The sequence below is a fragment of the Sardina pilchardus genome, chromosome 6 (genome assembly GCF_963854185.1).
Source record: "Sardina pilchardus chromosome 6, fSarPil1.1, whole genome shotgun sequence".
Taxonomy (NCBI): Eukaryota; Metazoa; Chordata; class Actinopteri; order Clupeiformes; family Clupeidae; genus Sardina; species Sardina pilchardus.
Window position 1 is genome coordinate 4,928,169 of NC_084999.1, and position 20,000 is coordinate 4,948,168.

Genomic DNA, 20,000 nt, shown 5'->3' on the forward strand with positions numbered 1-20,000 from the left:
ATCAGGATCACATCAAAAGTCCTGTTTTAATCTTACAAGGCAACACAAATGCATTATAACATTATAACATTATAACACAAATGCATTTTAAAACATGACATTACAAATCATATTTATCTTATTAATGAATCTGTACCCTTTTAAATGTAAAATGTTTTTAACGTAAACAAACTTAATTTAGGCTCCTACAGTTTTGATGGTTACTTGACAAGTTTAGTTATGACTTGTTGAGTATATCTCTAGTACAGTACTGTAGGCTATACGATGTTAAAGAGAAACTATGCAGGATTGGCGATTTCATCTCCAGTTTCGGTTTCGCTCGTTTTATGCTTGCATATTTCTCTGCAGAGCTTCCCCAACAGCTTTAGCGTGTATATTTATACATTATATAGGCTATATATAAATATATAAATTGCAAGCGTGGTTCTTCTTGTTCCTCACACGTCTCAGCCTTCCAGATGTAAACAAGGACCGATCGCCTCCTGAACAAACTGCAAGGTATAGCGGATAGGGACACTGGGGGTGGGAGGAAATATTACTGTTTTCGATAAAACTGGTCAGTCAAGCAAAACAACGATTTTTAAGCGATTTCATGACTAGGAAAAAGTTGCATAGGGTCTCTTTAAAGGCAGGTCAGCATAGTTGATCTGTGGACTGTTTGCCGATTTATGGCAAGTCTCATAGGGAGAGAAAAGGTGTTGCTCTCAAACACTGTCCTCTTTATCAACAGAGTCAGAGTAGTGAGGAAAGGCATAGATTAAATACAGATATGGAAGATTTACAAAGTGATTTCATGCTCCCTATTCTCAAAATATATACAGTATTTTATTTTGATTCATGGCGTGGCGGGCTACTGTATTTTGTAGTTTATTTTGATACACTTAAAATTAGAGTATTTGATATTTTATTTGAAATTACATTTTGATGTAGCTTTGCTCATCCCTGTGTGTGCAAAAACACACACACACACACACACACACACACACACACACACACACACACACACACACACACACACACACAAATATCCACACTCTAAAAATGGCTTCCGTGCCTCAACAGGGAGAAGAATAAGCATGAGTGAAAAAGTAAACAACAGGAAAAACAAAACTGGTACAAAACTCAAACAAATCACTCCAAACCATAGCGTGCAAATCTAAACAAGGCTCGGCTGAATTATTTAAAGCATTTGCATATTCAGTATCATTATTCAGGGCATAATACGGGGAGAAATGTGATAGCAAAATGTGCATAAAGTGAATTATGTATTATAAAATTGTTTGTGTTTTACAAATGAAGCTTTTGGCTTTTGTGCTATTCTCCCGTCTGATTCTATTAACGAAGAGACGCTCCGAGAGAAGTTCCGACTAGAAAAGAAAGCGTCTCATGGAAATAATCTGTTGAAATGCATTTGCTTCTTCATCTCTGCATTGTTTACAGGCTCGCTGTTTCAGCAGATGAGCGCAGCCCTAGTTCCCTCCCCACTGCCAGCACCAACATGGAGAGAGAGCCGACTAAACAGCACATTGGCCATAAGGTACAGTAGTACACAGTGAAATCACATGTGCCATTGAATTCCATTAAAGTTTATAACACCAAAATTACATTCCAAAGACTATGGAAACTATTTAAGAGTTAATATTAACACTGTAAGTGTTAAATGGCTGCCATTTGATCTGAGTAGAGTAACAAGCTGTACATCACAACTATTGTCAGAGTAGTTTTAAAGGAGATATTGGACGAGTTTTCACATAGATCACTGAGGTCATCGAGTTCTGTCGGTATGGAAAAAAATTAAAACAATCGTTTTTTACCTAGCTCGAGTGTCAAAACTCTCCAGATTTCTCCTTAAACACTTGATCAAATAAGACCAATTCAAATAAACTCTTCATTTTACTGTGTATAACACCATGGCTGAACAAATTGTCAGTTTCTTCGGAGTTACATTGGTTTGATGTAAATGAATGATGAATGTTTTTATCCAACTTGAGTTCCTTTCAGGCAGCAGTGCCACACCAGCCCACGTCTATCCCTGTGGCATTATCAAGGCAGCCACTGTGTGTCTAGGATACACACTCCACCACATCCGTCCCCCTGCACCCGCCCAGCCCCTGTGCCTTTAAAGCCCCCAGAAGAGACTCCAGCCTCGGGCGATGACCTGCACGGCCCACCACGGCAGGGACTCCACCACTGGAAACCACTTCCAGACTCATCCTCTCAGCCGGGCCGCAGCAACACACACTCACCCGGGCTACAGAGCAAGCTAACGAAGCGAGTGAAGATAAGACTATCAAAGACCTCACACGGTGCACAGACACAGGGAACAAATTCACTAAGATCAGCCGATGATATTAGCAGTTGCTTAGCTAACAGTCGTTGCTAACAACATCGTCCCGGTGTCTGTCAGAGACAATAGAAGCCTGTTAGCAACGCTAATAGAAGGCTCACTGGAAGCAGCGGCAGTCGTATCTTTCTTCCCCTTTCATCTTCCTCTTCCTCGTCTTCGTCTTCATCTCCTGCCGTTTAATCTGAGCTATTGCACGCGACAGACCTGGGCGCGCCTCTGCGTTGTACTCACACAAGTTTAACATCATTTGAAAGGGAAGCCGATGACCTACTCACACACTACACGAGTCAAATGTGTAGCAATGCAGCAGCTATTACTGTCAAGCCCCAGGCAAATACCTCTTGCTTAAGCCCAAGCTTGACGAAGCTCTGCTTTATTACCTTGTGCGATGAGACGAGAGGGGTGTGTGTGTGTGTGTGTGTGTGTGTGTGTGTTGGGTGGGGGGCTCTTAAGTACCTGGGGAATTAAAATATTCAGTCTCGTCACATCAGCTGTCTGCTCCGCGCTTCATGTGGGGTGAATAATTACGCGAGTGTTTTAAATTGACACAAGAGGAAAGGTGGGTTCAAGTGGAAATTAATTTCAGATTACCACAACAAAGACAATCAATTCTGTGGCAGTATGTGTGTGAGTGTGTGTCTGTGTGAGTGTGTGTATGTGTGTGTGTGTGTGTGTGTGTGTGTGTGAGTGTGAGAAAAAGAGACAGAGAGAGAGAAAGGCCAGAGGTCTTCTTGCTCACCTTCCCTCTGCCGTGACAATCTCCTCCAGACACAGACCTCTCCTGCGGAAATGACACTAATGATCTAACGCAGAGCTCTTGCACACTGACGCAGAGGAGGAAGAGAGCACACACACACACACACACACACACACACACACACACACACACACACACAATGTTTCATACCACTCGTGTCAGTGTTGAGAGCCTATACATACACCTGAGACCAAAACATCGGCCACACTGAGTAGACCACACACACACACACACACACACACACACACACACACACACACACACACACACACACACACACACACACACACACACACACACACACACACACACACACACACACACACACACACACACACACACACACACAAACACACACACACACACACACACACAACACACACACACACACACACACACACACACACACACACACATATATATAAATACATGCAGGTTTCCAAAAACATGTTTGAATAGATAAATACATATACAAATATCCAGACCACCTCCCTGGATCATGTTTACAGACACACAAACATAGAGTGCCTTGTGTGTCTGTGAGTGTATACAGTATCTGTGAATACATATGTGTACAAGTGTGTTTGCATGTGTATGTCTGTATAAATGTATGTCTGTGTGTGTGTGTGTGTGTGTGTGTGTGTGTGTATGTATGTATGTGTGTGTGTGTGTGTGTGGGGGGGGGGGGCATGTGTGTGTGTGTGTGTATGTTGGGTGCATGTGTGTGTGTACATTTGTCAACCGATGTATCCTCCCGAGGGCCTCATTTATTTTAGCTGCAGAAAAACTCCAACAGAAGTCAGACCACTTGACTCTTTTTACATTTTACACACCGTTTGCATAGCGCTTATGTTTTTCTCCCCAGTCAGCCCCCCCTCCGCCCCTCCGCCCCTCCAACCCACTCCTCTATCCATCTATCCATCAGCACCCCCCCCCCCCCCCCCCACCCCTCCTTGCCTGCACATACACACACACTCCACGTCCACTGGGAATTTCTGGAGAGTAGAGGAACAGAACGGAGAATACTTAAAGTCAGGCCTCATTAGACTCTCATTACCTCTGCTAGGGAAAGAGGGAGAGACAGGGGCGGAAGAAATAGACGGAGAGAAAGAGAGAGAACAGAAGTTTGAAGAGAAAGAGAGAGAAGTTTGAAGAGAGAGACAGGCTATCATTACCTCTGCTATGGACAGACATTGAGCGGAATCATAGGTAGAATGAAAGACAGAGCAGAAGTACATGGACAAAGAGAGAGAGAAAGAAGAAGGAGTGATGAATGAAAGGGAGATAAATAGTGAGAGGATACAGTGAGAGAAGAGGTGGAGATAGAGAGGAAGTAGAGAAAGAGAAAAAAGAGGAAGAAGGTAGAAAAGAGGGAGGGAAAAGTAGTTGTCACGTCTGACCTGGAGAGGCCTGGGAAAAGAGGAGAGGAGGAGAGGAGCAGAAGAGGAGAGGAGAGGGGTGAGGAGGAGAAGAGGGGAGAAGAGGAGAGGAAGAGAAGAGGAGCAGTGGAGATGAGGAGAGGAGGATGGAGGAGAGGAGAAAGGAAAGGAGAGGAGAAGAGGAGAGGAGAGGGGAGGGGAAGAGGAGGGAGGAGAAGAAAGGAGAGGAGGAGAAGAGGAGACAAAATGAGGGGGAAGAAGAGAGGAGAGCAGAGGAAACAAGAGGAGAGGGAGAGAAGTGGAGGGAAGAAAAGGGAGAGGAGAAGAAGGCAGAGGAGAGGAGGGGAGGGGAGGGGAGAGGAGAGGAGTGGAGGGGAGAGGAGGGGAGAAGAAGGCAGAGGAGAGGAGAGGAGGGGAGAGGAGTATAGGGGAGAGGAGAGGAGAGTGAGGAGAGGAGAGGAGAGTGAGGAGAGGAGGGGAGGGGAGAGGAGGCGAGTGTAGGGGAGAGGAGAGGAGAGGAGTGTAGGGGAGAGGAGGGGAGAGGAGTATAGGGGAGAGGAGAGGAGAGTGAGGAGAGGAGAGGAGAGGAGAGGAGAGTGAGGTTTGCACTCCCAGGAGCAGAGCTGACGTGATCAGGGGGGGGGGGCTTTCATTTGTGCCAGCGGAGCCATAATCCCGTCATTAGAGTCATTTTTTAAAGTCAAATATGCCAGCGGCCAGCACCGCTGCAGCCCATTCACACACTCAACACACACACACACACACACACACACACACACACGGAGTGGTGAGAGGCCAGCTTTATAAACCTGTCATGTTGCATTACCGCACTGGAGAAACACAGAGAGAGAGAGAGTGTGTGAGAGAGAGAGAGAGAGAGAGAGAGAGAGAGAGAGAGAGAGAGAGAGAGAGAGAGAGAGAGAGAGAGAGAGAGAGAGAGAGAGAGAGAGAGAGAGAGAGAGAGAGAGAGAGAGAGAGAGAGAGAGGGAGGGAGAAAAGGAAAATGACCTTCTGAAGTGCTCTGTCTGCCAGTTTGCCAGGCTCTGTGTTTATTTTAATAATGTGCATTTATCCCCCACCCCTGCACTACGATCTGCCTAATCTACATCTGAGTGCCCTGAGGAGCAAAGGCTGCTTTGTCGCGTGTGTGTGTGTGTGTGTGTGTGTGTGTGTGTGTGTGTGTGTGTGAGAGGGAGAGAGAGAGAAAAATTGGTGCTTGAACACACAATTAGGGACTCCCATCTCTCTCTCTCTCTCTCTCTCTCCTCTCTCCTCTCTCTCTCACACACACTCTCACACACACACACACACACACACACACACACACACACACACACTTCAGTGTGTGGCTAGTGGACCACTTGAAAACCTCATAGGTAAACGGCGAGTGCAAACTCCCAGAAGTCCACTCACATGCATATATCATTACAGAAAATAGCTGCAAGGATGCAAAAGAAGACAAGAAAGAAAAGAAACGAAAAGTGAACAAAAAAAGAGTGATTGAAGTGGAGTGTGAAGTGATCAGAACATCCTATTGACCTTTCACGACCTCTGCACGAGGGATTGGTACACAGCCCAGTGCATGGTGGGGTAGCAGTGATGGGGTGGGGGGTTAGAGAGTAGACTCTGACAGAGAACAGAGGCAGTGCCTCTTTATTCATCAGAAGGTTCAAACACACACTTCAAAGGCTCACTGCATGCATCCACACAAGCTAAACGCCTGCTGTATACGCCACAACAGACCCGGTGTAAACAAATCCTTGAGATCTACTGCCTCAGCACAAAGACAAGATGGATATCAGAGCAATATTAACTCATAAACATATGTAGAACTCACACTGTGGCATCCCTGCAGTCACATGTAATAACTAGCAATATCACACAAAAGGGATTGCTGTTATACTGAATATCAACAAAGCGGTCGGCCTTAATTAATAATCTTGATATTAAAACATGTCTGTTGCTTAGCAACATATAAACAGAGTGCAGTTAGTATGTAGTGCTTAGTGTCAGGGCTCACATCACCCTGTCAGGGTTCATTTGGCAATTATAGCTGGCTGGATGGCTGTATATCGGCAAAAGTCTAGACATGGGAAACTCACAGATCCCATAACAAGTCATGATCGATTACCGAAGGCGTCACAAGCTACAAGCAATAGAGGAGGAGAGTTCGGTAATCAATTTGTACAGACGTTCTCCTTACAAGATGGTGGCAACCTGAAGAAGACCAAAGTAATCCACTGACTGCACTAATAGTCACTCTGTCTTTACAATTACGAAGGAAAAAATATATCAGTTTATCTGCAGAGACTCTCTATAGTAGCATGGATTATTAATTAATTTAGCTTCAAAAAGCTATTTACTTTGACATAGTGAAGTTGCCCCCATGGCTAAGCTATATGCTATTCAGTTGCAAATGCATGTTCGAGTCTTACTAAAAATCACAACGACAGACATCGTTTTGGTTCAAAGCCAAATTTACACTCGTTATCATCCAAAAATAGACCCTAGCTTGTAACTGTAAGCCAGAGTTTCTCTTTAAGACTTTCTGAAAATGTAGTTTAGTTGTATTGTATTGTTGCTATCAGTATGTTTATTCAACAGTTCGATGTTTTTCCTAGGTGCCCTATCTGCTAGGTCATTTCTGGGATGTCTGTTGTGTTTCCAAGGGCCTTCAAGTGAATGATGTCCCTCCAGATGATGTCTTATCAGCATGCTAGCACACACTGCCAATGACCTTCCCCACTAAGGAGATCAGCCCTTACACATTAGACACTGATGCTTATCAAAGCTCCTGCAGCATCATTAAGAGAATGCAATTCATTTGCTTATCATTTGTATATTTATTAGGCATACCATTAGGCCAGGTCTATAGGAGAATCTCTCACTCATGTGATCACTGACCGACTCAGAACAATAAATTTGAACGCTGCGCTACTACTCTGACACTTTCCCGCTGTAGTTCTTCTAAGAAGTGTGTGACACGGGCCAATCACTTGCTAAAGTTTGCCTGTTCCTGCGGTACTTTAATAAAGCCTTGACTGAACTCCCGCCTTTGTTCTTATTCATAAGAGCTGTTCTGCTCCGCTCCGTTCCGTTCTCGTCTCCTCTCACCTGGGTTCTGATAAAGCCCTTTCCTCTTCTCCATATTTATGTCACTGCCAGAAAAGTAGCCGCTATCTGAAAAACAAATGAAGAGGCAGCAGTGATTAATGCGGAGGGATGCGATAGCAAACTCTCAGATAACAGTCTAGCAAATAATAAATTAACACTCCAATTGGGGGGTGCTGGGTGGGGGGGGGGGTGTAGGGAGCACGAAGGAAGGAGAGAGAGAGAGAGAGAGAGAGAGAGAGAGAGAGAGAGAGAGAGAGAGAGAGAAAGAAGAAAGTGCGGTAATTCCTTTTAGCTGAGATTATCTAGAGGCGTGAGTTGGAGAGCTGGTTAGTATTCACGGCAGGAAGCGGGGCATTACACAGACTTATCATGCCAGGCCTTCTCCCTCACTGATCAGCTACTGGATAAAGCAGGCAAGAGAACAGGGCAGGAGGCAAACGAGTTGCACAGAGTGAAAGAGACGAAGGGATGGGGAGCCAGGGAAGGAAGGAAGGAAGGGAGGACAGAAGGAAGATGAGTAAAAAGAGTTGGACAGAGTGATATGAAAATATGCGTAAGAGACATAAATATAGCTATAAAGTGTGTATGTGTGTGTGTGTGTGTGTGAGAGAGAGAGAGAGAGACATACATATAGCTATAAAGTGTGTGTGTGTGTGTGTGTGTGTGTGTGTGAGAGATTAACTTGTGTACTGGTATGAAAGAGAGAGAGAAAGAAAGAGAGTGAGAGAGAGAGAGAGAGAGAGAGAGTGTGCGTGTACTGGTTTGAGAGAGAGAGAGCCTGTGTACTGGTATGAGAGAGAGAGAGAGAGAGAGAGAGAGAGAGAGAGAGAGAGAGAGAGAGAGAGAGAGAGAGAGAGCAAGAGTGCGAGCGCTTGTGTGCTGGTATCACCAGGGCGTAGTGGGTAGAGTGGAGGGGCAGCAGGAGAGCCCATGGCCATGGCTGGGTAATTAATCACACCGCTGGCAGCCTGTCAGACATCATGTCCCTGCCCAAACCTCACACTCCTGACCGCTAGCCTCTCAGCTGCCATCCTCCAACACGCAAACCCCAAAGACATGGGCTTTCTCCGTGCGCGCGCGTGTGTGTGTGTGTGTGTGTGTGTATGTATGTGAGGTCACCTCACTGGCCCTAATATGCATATATTAAGTTATCATGTGTTATAGTGAGCGCAGGTTATCTGCCTGCTTACCGAAAGCTGACTAAAATGTGTTCATAAATTCATTATATTTTACAACCTTGACCTAGCTGCTAGAGCTAGCACACAATCCTGAGGGTGTACAACTTTTAACTGGCATATTTGTATAGTGACACTAGGTGCCTGGACATACCAATATTCATCAGTATTGTGCATCCAAGGTAAGGTTTTGGATAAGGTACGTAAGGGTCTGGTAGGTGTACAAACAATACATACTGTACATGTCTTTTGCAATAACATAACAGGAAGTGCAAATAATAACATTAAAAGTGTGCTTTGAATACTGTAAGTGTCAGCCAATATCACATCCATGAAATCACTCACATTATAGACAATAACATCTATTAAACTATCATATTGTGTGAGAGAGGGAATGAAGGAGATATGTAGATATATGAGAGAGAGAGAGAGAGAGAGAGAGAGAAAGAGAGACAAAGCAATGTTTGAATTTGAATTTGAGAGAGAGAGAGAGAGGGAGAGAGAGAGAGAGACTTGTTTTAATGGATAGATTAAAAAAGTGGACAAGGAGCTATTATGTGATACTAAGGCAATGCGGACTGAATTAATTTGCCAATCTGGATTCTGAAAGGCCCATTTAGGCCAATTTAGACTTCACAATTGTATTCACCCAGCTCGCATCTCATCCCAGGAATGAAATGCAATCATATATGCACAGCTCATTAGCGGGAACGTGGCATTTTCCTAATGAAGTGCACCTTTAGGATGAGGCCAGTGCTCATGTGTGTGGGAGGCCAGCCAGTAGTGTGTTTGTTTATTTATGGCCTTATTGGTTTTATTTACATATTTATTTATGTATCTGCTTGAGCATCTAAGGAGGGCAATCAACAGGATGGAGTGGCAAAGGTCGTTGACCCCATAGACCATCACCTCTATATAGACCCTTCCATAATTACCTCTTACAGACACACAGTAAATCTTCCCTCTCTCCACCTAGCCACCTCTCCCTCTACCTCCACCTCTCCCTCTACCTCCGCCTCTCTCAACTCTCCACCTACAACTCTCATTCTCTCTCTCTCTGTGTTTGTTCCTGAAACACACTCAAATTCAAATTCAAATTCAAAAAAGCTTTATTGACATGACAAGAGCACTTGTGTTGTCAAAGCATATTATAACAATAATCAGTGAACTTCAACATGAAAGTGAAAGTAGATAAATAAATACAATGAAATAATCAAAAGAAATAAAAAGAACATGATAAAAAAACCTCTCTCTCTCACTTTCTCATTCAATCCATTTCATAAGCTTCACTCCTCTAAACACACTCCATCTGTATCTCATTGCCCCCCCCCCCCCCCCCACACACACGCACACATACAGCAAGAAAAAAAAAAATCTCACACTCACAGGTGCTGTGACTGTCCACACAGTGTTTTAGGTGATGTTACTAAAGTCTTGTTAGAAATGTTCCATTATCCCAAGCAACCTCAACGCCACAGAAGCAAATTAAACTCAACCAAAGCAGTTTCAAAGGAGTTATTTTGATTGTTTGTTTGTTTGTTTTACAATTGTCTTGCATGTTTTACTGGTGGAAAATGCAAATTGTTTACATTTCATTTAAGACATATGATAGAGAGAGCTTCTCCTCTGTGACTCTCTCACTAGGCACTGAGGAACATGACGCTTAAAACAATGTGATCTGTGATCCTGAGTAAGCCACTAAGGAGTCATCATTCCCCACATTTACACACACACACACACACACACACACACAGAGAGAGAGAGAGAGAGAATTTGAATTTTAAAAAACCTTTATTACATTCTTGACATAAAGTACTACACGCTCAATTCGTCACAATGTAGAGTCAAAAATAGATAAATAAAAAAATAAAATAAAAACGCAGAGCAAGTTATGCTCGCAAAAAATGTGCAAAATGCAAATCACCATCAATAACCATACACAGCACACCATCATGACACCATATTTCTTCAAAAGGTTCAAGGTTTGTCATGGCCTTGTAGAAATGAAAATCAATTAATATACGAGACCTCACCAGTATTGAGAAGATCATTACAATGTCATCATTAGAAGTTTGCTCAATTTTGTTTCTACGACTCACATAGATCGCCATTTTTGCTTGACCTAGGAGAAAGTTTAACAGCTGACATTTGAACTTATGTTTCCGCACATACTTAAAACCCAAAATAAAAGTCTCCATTGAAAATGTTTCCTTAAAACAGTCAAAGAGTGACTGTAGCACATCAAATAACAGCCTTAGCCTCACACACTGCATAAAAGCATGAAACACAGTCTCTCTCAAAAAACAGAAAGGGCACTCCTCACTCACAGCAGGATTCAACACTGATACAAAAGCATTAACTGCAATTGCTCCATGCAGAATCCTCCATTGCAAATCCCCACATTTTTTGGCTAATGGTGACTTGTATAGTGCTCGCCACTGAGGACGGACATCCTCCCCCATATGCAAAACAGAACACCAGGGCGTTTCCACCCTTTTGTCCAGAGACTTTTTGTTAAAAGACTTCACACAAAGTTTATATAAATCTTTGCCAGTAGCCGGCTTCAGACCCAGCAAAATCACATGTTCAGCCTGCAAATAAGATGTAAAACCTGCCAAATTTGGCGACAATAAAAGATTGGGGAAAGGATCGTCACAAACTGAGCTGCATGAACCTCTGAAGTTGTCCGCCAACATCTGCAATTGTTCCCTTGTTAAAGAGGTTCGCCATCTCTCAAGTAGCTGGGCTACTACTCGAATGGATCTCATCCCCAACCGACTGGCAACTTGTTCAAAGTTAGCAAAGTCTGGGCCTGCTAACTTGAGTAAAACCTCAATAGTAACAACTCCAGACCTAAGAAGACTATGTGTGATTGCAGGAAGGGATTTATCAAGTGATATATCTAAAACAGAACCATATATCAGCGGCTCTTTTAAAAGCCAGTACAAGGACTGTGTGCTACCTGTTCGTTGCACTGTTAAAAGAGACCAAACCTTAAAAACATTACGATAAAACACAGGGAGATTGTTGACGTTCAGTCTCTTTGCATCCATCCAAAACAGAGTTCTGTCCAGCCCCAGCCCATCAAAAGTCTGTAAAATGGCACATGCCACAAGTTTCCAGCTGGAATCCAGTGGCCCGCTGAGAAGACGCTGGACAAACTGCAACCGAAACGCTGCTGTCCTGCTTTGTAGCTGCACAAGTCCGTGTCCACCTTCCTCTTTGGGCAAGTATAAGATGCTCTGCGGTACCCAGTGAAGCTTGTCCCAGAAGAAGTCCACTAGGATTGACTGGATCTTAGACAGTAAGTGTGTTGGAGGGTCCACACAAGATAACTGATGCCATAGGGAGGATGCCACCAAGTTATTGATAACAAGAACCCGCCCCTTGTAGGATATCTTTCCTAGTAAGAATCTCCATTTATCGAGGCGGCCCTTTACTTTTTCAACAGCCCCATCAAAGTTTTTTTGAATGAAGCTTTCATCCCCTAAAAAAACACCAAGATATTTAAAACCACCCCTGGCCCAATGTAAGCCAGCTGGAAGGCACGGCTCTCCCTTTAACCATGACCCAACCAGCAATGCTACGCTTTTGGACCAGTTCACCTTTGCTGAGGAAAGCACATTAAAATCATCACAAATCTTTAACATAACATTCAAGTCCCTTTGCCCATTTACAAGCACAGCCACATCATCTGCATATGCAGACACTTTAAAAACACTTTCACAAGTTGGAATCTTCACCCCAACAAGTTCTTTCCTCAATTTCACCAGTAGGGGTTCAATGGCCAAAGCATACAACATGCCAGACAAAGCACATCCTTGTCTGACCCCTCTGTGAACTTTAAAAGGAGCACACAAGTCACCATTAACCTTGAGTATACTCTCAATGTCACTGTACAAAACTCTAACCATGTCGATAAACTCATGGCAAAACCCAAAAGCCGCCAGAGCACTCCACAAATAGTTATGCTCGACACGATCAAAAGCTTTCTCTTGATCAATGGAGACTAAACCGAATTCCAAATTAAAAAGCTTACTTACATCAAAAATGTCCCTGATAAAAGAAATGTTATTTTGGATCAATCTACCTGGCACACAGTAGGTCTGGTCAGGGTGAATAACCTGCTCTACAACTTCACTTAATCTATTTGCTAGTGCTTTAGAAAGCAGTTTATACTCAGTGCAAAGGATTGACACAGGTCGCCAAGAACGTATGTCGTTCAAGTCCCCTTTCTTGGGGAGCAAAGTGAGCACTGCCCTTCGACAGCTCAGTGGCAACCGCCTCCTGACAAGACTGTCCCTAAGAACAGCCAGCACATCGTCACCCACTTCTGGCCAAAAGGACTTATAAAAGTCCACAGATAGACCGTCCAACCCCGGTGCCTTTCCACACTCCATGCTCTGGAGGGCTCTCTGCAGTTCCTCTGAGGTCAATGCCTTTCCAAGGACCGCATTCGCCTCTTCGGCCACCTGGGGGAGATCTTCAAGGAAGGCCTGGTCATCCTCCTGATTATCAGAGCTTTCACTCTTATAAAGTCCTGTGTAAAAATTCACTGCTCTCTGACGTATTTTCGCCAAATCGGACAACAGTACTCCATCCTCTGAACGAAGAGAGTGAATGAATCTTCTCTGCCCATTCTTTTTCTCCAGATTAAAAAAGAATTTAGATGGGCCATCCATCAACTCCACACTTTGGAAGCGGGACCTGACCAGAGCTCCCTGTGCCTTTACTCCAAGCAGATCAGCCAGTGATTTTTGTTTTGCTTTAAAATTTGCAGTGTACGACTGATTACCAGTTTGTTCAGCTAAAACTTGGAGTTCAATGATCTCCTTTTCTAATTTGACCATTGAAAGAGTTAAGTCCCTTGTGACACTGAATGTATATTCTTGACACAGTTGCCTAATTTGCATCTTGCCAAAGTCCCACCACTGTTGTAACGAATTAAAAGATGGTTTTGTATTCCTAAAATCATCCCAAAATAGCCTAAACACCTCCCTAAAATGGCCATCGGATGACAAGCTACTGTTAAAATGCCAATACGCACTTTTACACTTGACAGAACTTAAAGAAACAAAACAAAAAACCAAACTGTGGTCTGAAAAACCAACTGGAATAATTGAACATTTCCTAAACAAACTCATTTGATGTTTAAAACCATAAAACCTGTCAAGTCTAGCTAAAGACAACCGATTATTGTATGAGTGAACCCAAGTGTATTGTTTTTGTGTACTGTGAAAATTCCTCCAAATGTCAACAAGTTCATTCACATTAATAAGCTCTATGAGCCTTCTGCGTGATGGCATATGAGGCTCAACATGATTACGGTCCATTGTGTTTTCAGTACAGTTAAAATCACCTCCCACAAGTAAAATATCTTCAGAGTCACAGTTGCGTACAGCATCACTCAAAATATTCAAGAAAAGCATTCTATCTATTGGTGAAGTGGGTGCATAAACACAAAAAAAAACAAAGAAGCTGTTTTCAAACTGCGCTCTGACTTTTAAAAGTCTACCCTTAACAATGTCGTCAGTCTGGTAGGAAATAGGAGTAAAAGTCCTAGAAAACAGAATGGCAACTCCCCCACTATTTGATGTGTTGTGACTTAAAATAGACAGGCCATCAAACTCACTTGCCCAGTCAGCAGCAATTGAGGCATCAGAGTGTGTTTCCTGAGCAAAAAACACATCAAATCTATTCTTTTTAATAGTTTCAAACAACAAGGCTCTTTTGCTTCTTTCTCTGGCCCCATTTAAGTTTAAAGAAGCAATACTAATCTCACCCATGATAAAATTAAAAAAATATAAGAGTTGTATACACACTACCATCATAAGACAAGGGGGGTATAAAACGAATCTAACATTAAACATCACTATTTACCGTCACATTAATCTTAGTCATTATCTTTTTGAGACGGAAACACTCAGGATTTGTAAAGCAGCCTTCACTCATGAAAGATTTCGTTTTCATGGTGAACTGCTCTACATCAGGGAAGTATTCGTCAATACGAATATTTCTCATATGTTTTGTCTTTTTTAGAAAAGATTTGACGTCCTCGACACTGTAATCGCGACTAGTATAACCACTTTTACGCACGCTGCAAGTAAAGCTACAGTCAGAAAAGTCACTTTCGTACTCATTATCTGTCCCGCTGAGGTCAGTCAGAGTATCGCTCTTTTTACCCCTTCTGGATCTTTTTCTTTTAGAGGGAATTTTAAAAACATTTTCATCAGTCTCCATGAGGGAAACATCAAGAGAAGCAAGAACTGGATCGAAATTGACAGCAGAAGCACTACTCTGCGAGTCCTGTGTGGACTGACTCTCAGACTCTGCGTTGCCCGCCTCAGCCCCGACATCTGCGGAAGCACTTTGTTCCGTACGATCTGGTTCTTCAACCACGGCTATCCCGTCCACCTCTTCCCGTGGAAGGGAAGCATGAACTGCCCCTACTGCTGACTCGGCTGAGACAGTCTCGGGCCCACTGGTTACAGCGGGTGCTGCATCCACAACAGCAGACGTACTCGCTACGGCAGACTGTTCTTCTGCCACATTAACCCCACTGGAGTTTTCATGATTTGTTTGAACATCACTCGAAATTTCCTTAGCCTTGGGACACGCACGTACAAGGTGCCCTGTTTGCCCACACCCAAAACACTTCATGACACTTGTAGAGGCATATATAACGTAACTAAAATTATCCACCTTTAAGTTTAAAGTTAGATCTAGATCGTCTTTATTGTCTTTCAAAATCATAAACACGGATCGCCTGAAGGACACTACGTGTTTCAGAAGAGGGGATTTACTTCCAATTGGAATCTTTTTAATTGTGGATACCAGTTTACCGTACCGTGACAGAGTTTGTGTTAAAACCTCATCTTTAATGAATGGGGGAACATTTGATAAGGTAACTTTTTTCGATGGAGTGGAGAGAGGAAGGACGGAGGTAAAAATACCGTCAACCACAATTCCCTTCTCAATCAGTTCGTTAGCCAACTCGACAGACTCCAAAAACAACACTATCGCATTGTTCATGCGAGCGGCTGACAGAATATTATCATGTCCTATAACATCTCCTGCAGCTAAGCTACACTCTTCTACACTGGCAGTCGATGCTATTTTAATGGCATGACGCCGCGTAAGTTTTTCAAAATTCTCCATAGCCTACCAAGGGCGGCTGCAACCAAACACTGGGAGCAGACGCCCAGGTAAAACGAATTACAACACCAACAACCAAAAACCTCACACCGTGTTTCTATACTAATTCAAACAGAACAAAACCTTAACAATATAAAGAAAAAAAGAAAAAATGTAAAACGCATAAAGGTAGAAAAAGATAGAAAAAGATAGAACACTGTTCCTGGCACAGCGGCCAACAGTCGCACTCACTCAAACGCTCGGCTCCGCCCACTCACACCGTCATGCGCACAGAGAGAGAGAGAGAGAGAGAGAGAGAGAGAGAGAGAGAGAGACAGAGAGAGCTTGTTGATCCATGTGCTTTAATCATCCTAAACCCGCACTGCTCCTCTCTCCCCCATGAGAAGAGTGGGTGGAGGTGGTGATGGTGATGGGGGTGGGGTGTGTGTGTGTGTGTGTGTGTGGGGGGGGGGGGGGTCGCCGGCAGTGACCCTCTAGGCTCCCAGTAGACTACGGTGGTGATGGTGCGATTGGAAAACATTACTGCATCTTCATTAGCATAATGACTGTTCCCTCCTCCCTGCCTCAGCACAGTCCAGCCCAGCACACACACACGCACACACTCTCTCTCTCTCACACACACACACACACACACACACACACACACACACACACACACACACCTCCCATGGCTGGCCCCGTGTTTTAAGCTTGTTAATAGTCATTATGGATGTGCAGTGGAGTGAGCGAGCTGAGAAATGAACTCACCTGCTCCTCTCTAAATTAACCCTTTTTGGGGGGCCTTTGTTGCCCATTCTTCTCCAAACATGGCGGCCATCAGGGACCCATTAACCATGTCTATTAACCGCTAAAATAACTCTCCATTTGCTCACGATAACGAAGCAGTGGCTGACACTCCCACTGACACCGGTCCTCTCCTCTGTGTGTGTGTGTGTGTGTGTGTGTGTGTGTGTATGTGTGTGTGTGTGTGTGTGTGTGTGTGTGTGTGTGTGTGTGTTCGCTCTCACAGTAATTACACCAAACATTTTGTGGCGATCACATGGTGATTTCTGTGTTAGCGGAGATAAAACGAGCCTCTCTGCACAGACGCGCGCTCCCTGGCCGGGTTATCGCCACACTCATCCTGCCTCATTAATGCCACACCAGTGAACAGGGCCCGCAATGGAGCCTGCCATTCACCGGCACATAGAAAAGGTGTTCTTTTTAATGAATAGTCATTGTATATCTCTAGTATCGTGTAGCAAAAAATATATATTACTGTAGCAGATACATCTCATACAAATATACTTCAACAACGTATGCATCAATTAGAAATGTCAGAGAGACTTTTGTAAAATTGCTAATAGGTTTATCTGGGCTCTCCCAGGCTAAGAGAGATTGACACAGTGTTCTTGTTTTGTAAATCCCTGGCTCTGGCCTACGGGATACTTACTGTCTTACTTTTTTTATATAAGAATATTTTTTTGGCCTTTTATGCCTTTAATCAGATAGGAGAGACAGGAAGGCGAGTGGGAGAGAGAGTTGGGGTGGGATCGGGAAAGGACCACGGGGCGGGAATCGACCCGGTGCCCCAGCCAGTCGTGCCACGGCTGGGGCCTGCACCTTGCTATGTGGCCTCTCGTCCACTGCGGTCCTGTGATGAGTGTCTGCTATGTTGGCCCTCCTACAACACTAAGAGGTCACAGTTGAGACTTTCCTTCTGTTTATTCCTTGTTGTCCCTGCATAATTTAGCAAACAGTCTTTGTTGTAGTGATAGTTTTGAATCTTCAAAAAGCGTCTAAAGACTTATCCACGTAACTTATACTATACCTTGTTAATTCTCCTTACAGTCACAGTTTGTATGTTTATGGTTATTGTTATAATTGTGTTAATAGGAGAATATATTTTTTGTAGCCCTCCCATGACTTATAAAGGTTAATACGCTTTCCTTTATTTGAATTGAGTGTATTTTCATTTTTTTTTACATGTTGAAAAATGACTGCAATTTGATGTCACTTTAATCTTACACCGGAAGTTCTGGATTTTTCTTGAAAGTTCATTGACACTCTGATGAACTTGAAAAACAGTTGGATATAAATGAAAAAGGCTTCTGTTACATTTTGCTTACTTATTCATTCATTTATGATATTATTTTTTATTTGCTTCCGTTCAAGGTTTGGATTTGCTGAAATTTTATGGGATTTTAGCTAACTTCACCTGGAATGGCAACAAATGTGGAAGATACTCTTACAAAATATAATATCTAATACCTACTACGGATACCTATCACCAGATTGATGCACTGTAAACAGCTTTAATATTTGTGTCAGTCCTACGTCTCATGTCTTACGTTAAGATGATGACTTGACTCCCAGTGCTCCATCTTTCTCCACCACACGCTGAGTGAGTTGACCTTCCTCCCCTCTCGCCCTCGTCCTTGTTAGCATGTCTCTGCAACACTGTTAGCGGCCCGGGTGTTAGCGGAGCTAGCCAGCCACCTAGCATAATAAAAGGCTCCATCACCACGGGGCTGTCACCGCTCACCGCCACACAGAGCTGCTAGATGATCTCCTGTCGGCCCAGAGCTAGCGGGGCTAACAAGTCATTCATTCCCCACGAGAGCACTTGAACGCTTGAATGTTACTCAGCACAGGATGCCTGGGATTGGGAAGGAAGGGAGAGAGAGAGAGAGAGAGAGAGAGAATTGAGAGAGATTGAGAGAGAGAGATAGCGAGAGAACATAACTGGGAGAGAGAGAGAGGGAGAGACGGAGTGAGAAAAGAGAGGGAGTGTGTGTGAAAGAGAGATAGAGAGAGGGAGAGAGAAAGAGAGAGAAAGACAACTTACTGGTTCTGGTTCTGCTCAGCTATTCTCTCTAAATGTGATTCATATCAAGTCCCTGACAGTTGTAGAAATTAGTCCTACCTCATTCTGATTTCACTTGACAAAAGAAGACAAGGGCCCAGTCCACGACGTGTCTCATACTCACAGTGTCCTGCAATCCAAATCCAAACCCCTAGATGTCCTTCTAAACATTTAGCTTAAACCTTTTTTTTTGTTGTTCATTTTGAGATGACAAACAAGTGAGTATTCCTGGCTTTTGCATGACGGTGAATGACTTTGTAATGAGTCTGCCTGCACACCGCCATATGGCATGTGTCTGAGCCTGTGTGTGGAGAGGAGAGGAGAGCCAGGGAAAAAAAGAGAAAGAAAAACAACAACTGTTGTGAAACGTGTGTTAGTGCTCTCCGTGGAGAGAGACAGGATTTGTGCACATCATCTTTCTTTTAATAACAACACCGCACTGAATTAGATACCAGCCCACGTCCAGGACTGAACATAATCAAGCAGTTTTTTTTTTTGTTGTTGTTGTGAGAGTTTACAAGTAAAGCTGTCTGCCATTGACAAGCCCCCCCCGTCTCGTCTCCCAATCCCACTCTATTCACAGGCTGTTGGTGTGTTTAGGGATGAGGGAAGGATTAGTTGTAAATGTAAGCTTGAATACACTACAAGAATCAACAAGCTGCAAACACAGGGAGGTAGAACAGTTGTGCTTTGAACCAAGGGAACCTTTAATGCCAGCAATTACATCTCTAAAGAAAGCAAAGTACTCCGAGCGCCGCAGATGCTGGCGTACTACCTGGCCGCTACAAAAGGTGTAGTTTGGCGCTCGAGTTCCCAGGTGACGCACCTGAGAAGACAAAGCCAGAAGCCTCTCTCTGCTGCGGGTCAACTAGGGTTAGCAGAGCACTTCAAACAGATCGTAGCCTACGGGGACTGCACAACAGGTTGTGGGTCACAGTCATGTTTTCAAAAAAAGTATTATGGGGATTTGGAAAGGTATGATAAACAAATTACAATATAAATGCAGAGACATGCACCATTGTAACACACACAGACACACACACACACACACACACACACACACACAGACACACACACACACACACACACACACACACACATGAAACGCAGACATGGCGTCTCCGCCTGTAATACCACACTACCACAGAGATTAGCATATAGCGGTCTGAGCAGGCCAGAGATGCTGCATGCGGGTGGCACGGCGTTCCTGGGAGTTAGGTACAGTTGA

At 43.8% G+C, this 20,000-nt stretch overlaps 1 long non-coding RNA gene across 2 annotated transcripts in view; it reads right to left on the reverse strand.

Annotated features, from left to right (window-relative positions):
* Positions 1-20,000, reverse strand: part of LOC134082460 (uncharacterized) — a 55,119-nt gene that overhangs the window by 2,445 nt on the left and 32,674 nt on the right. Inside the window, exons 4-5 of one of the 2 annotated variants that reach the window (XR_009939625.1) lie at positions 7,598-7,663; positions 309-516 (exon numbers count right to left, since the gene is read on the reverse strand). This is a non-coding gene — a long non-coding RNA (uncharacterized LOC134082460). Of the gene's footprint in view, positions 1-308; positions 517-7,597; positions 7,664-20,000 lie in introns of those variants that run through there. The other variant, XR_009939624.1, reaches the window with a different exon arrangement.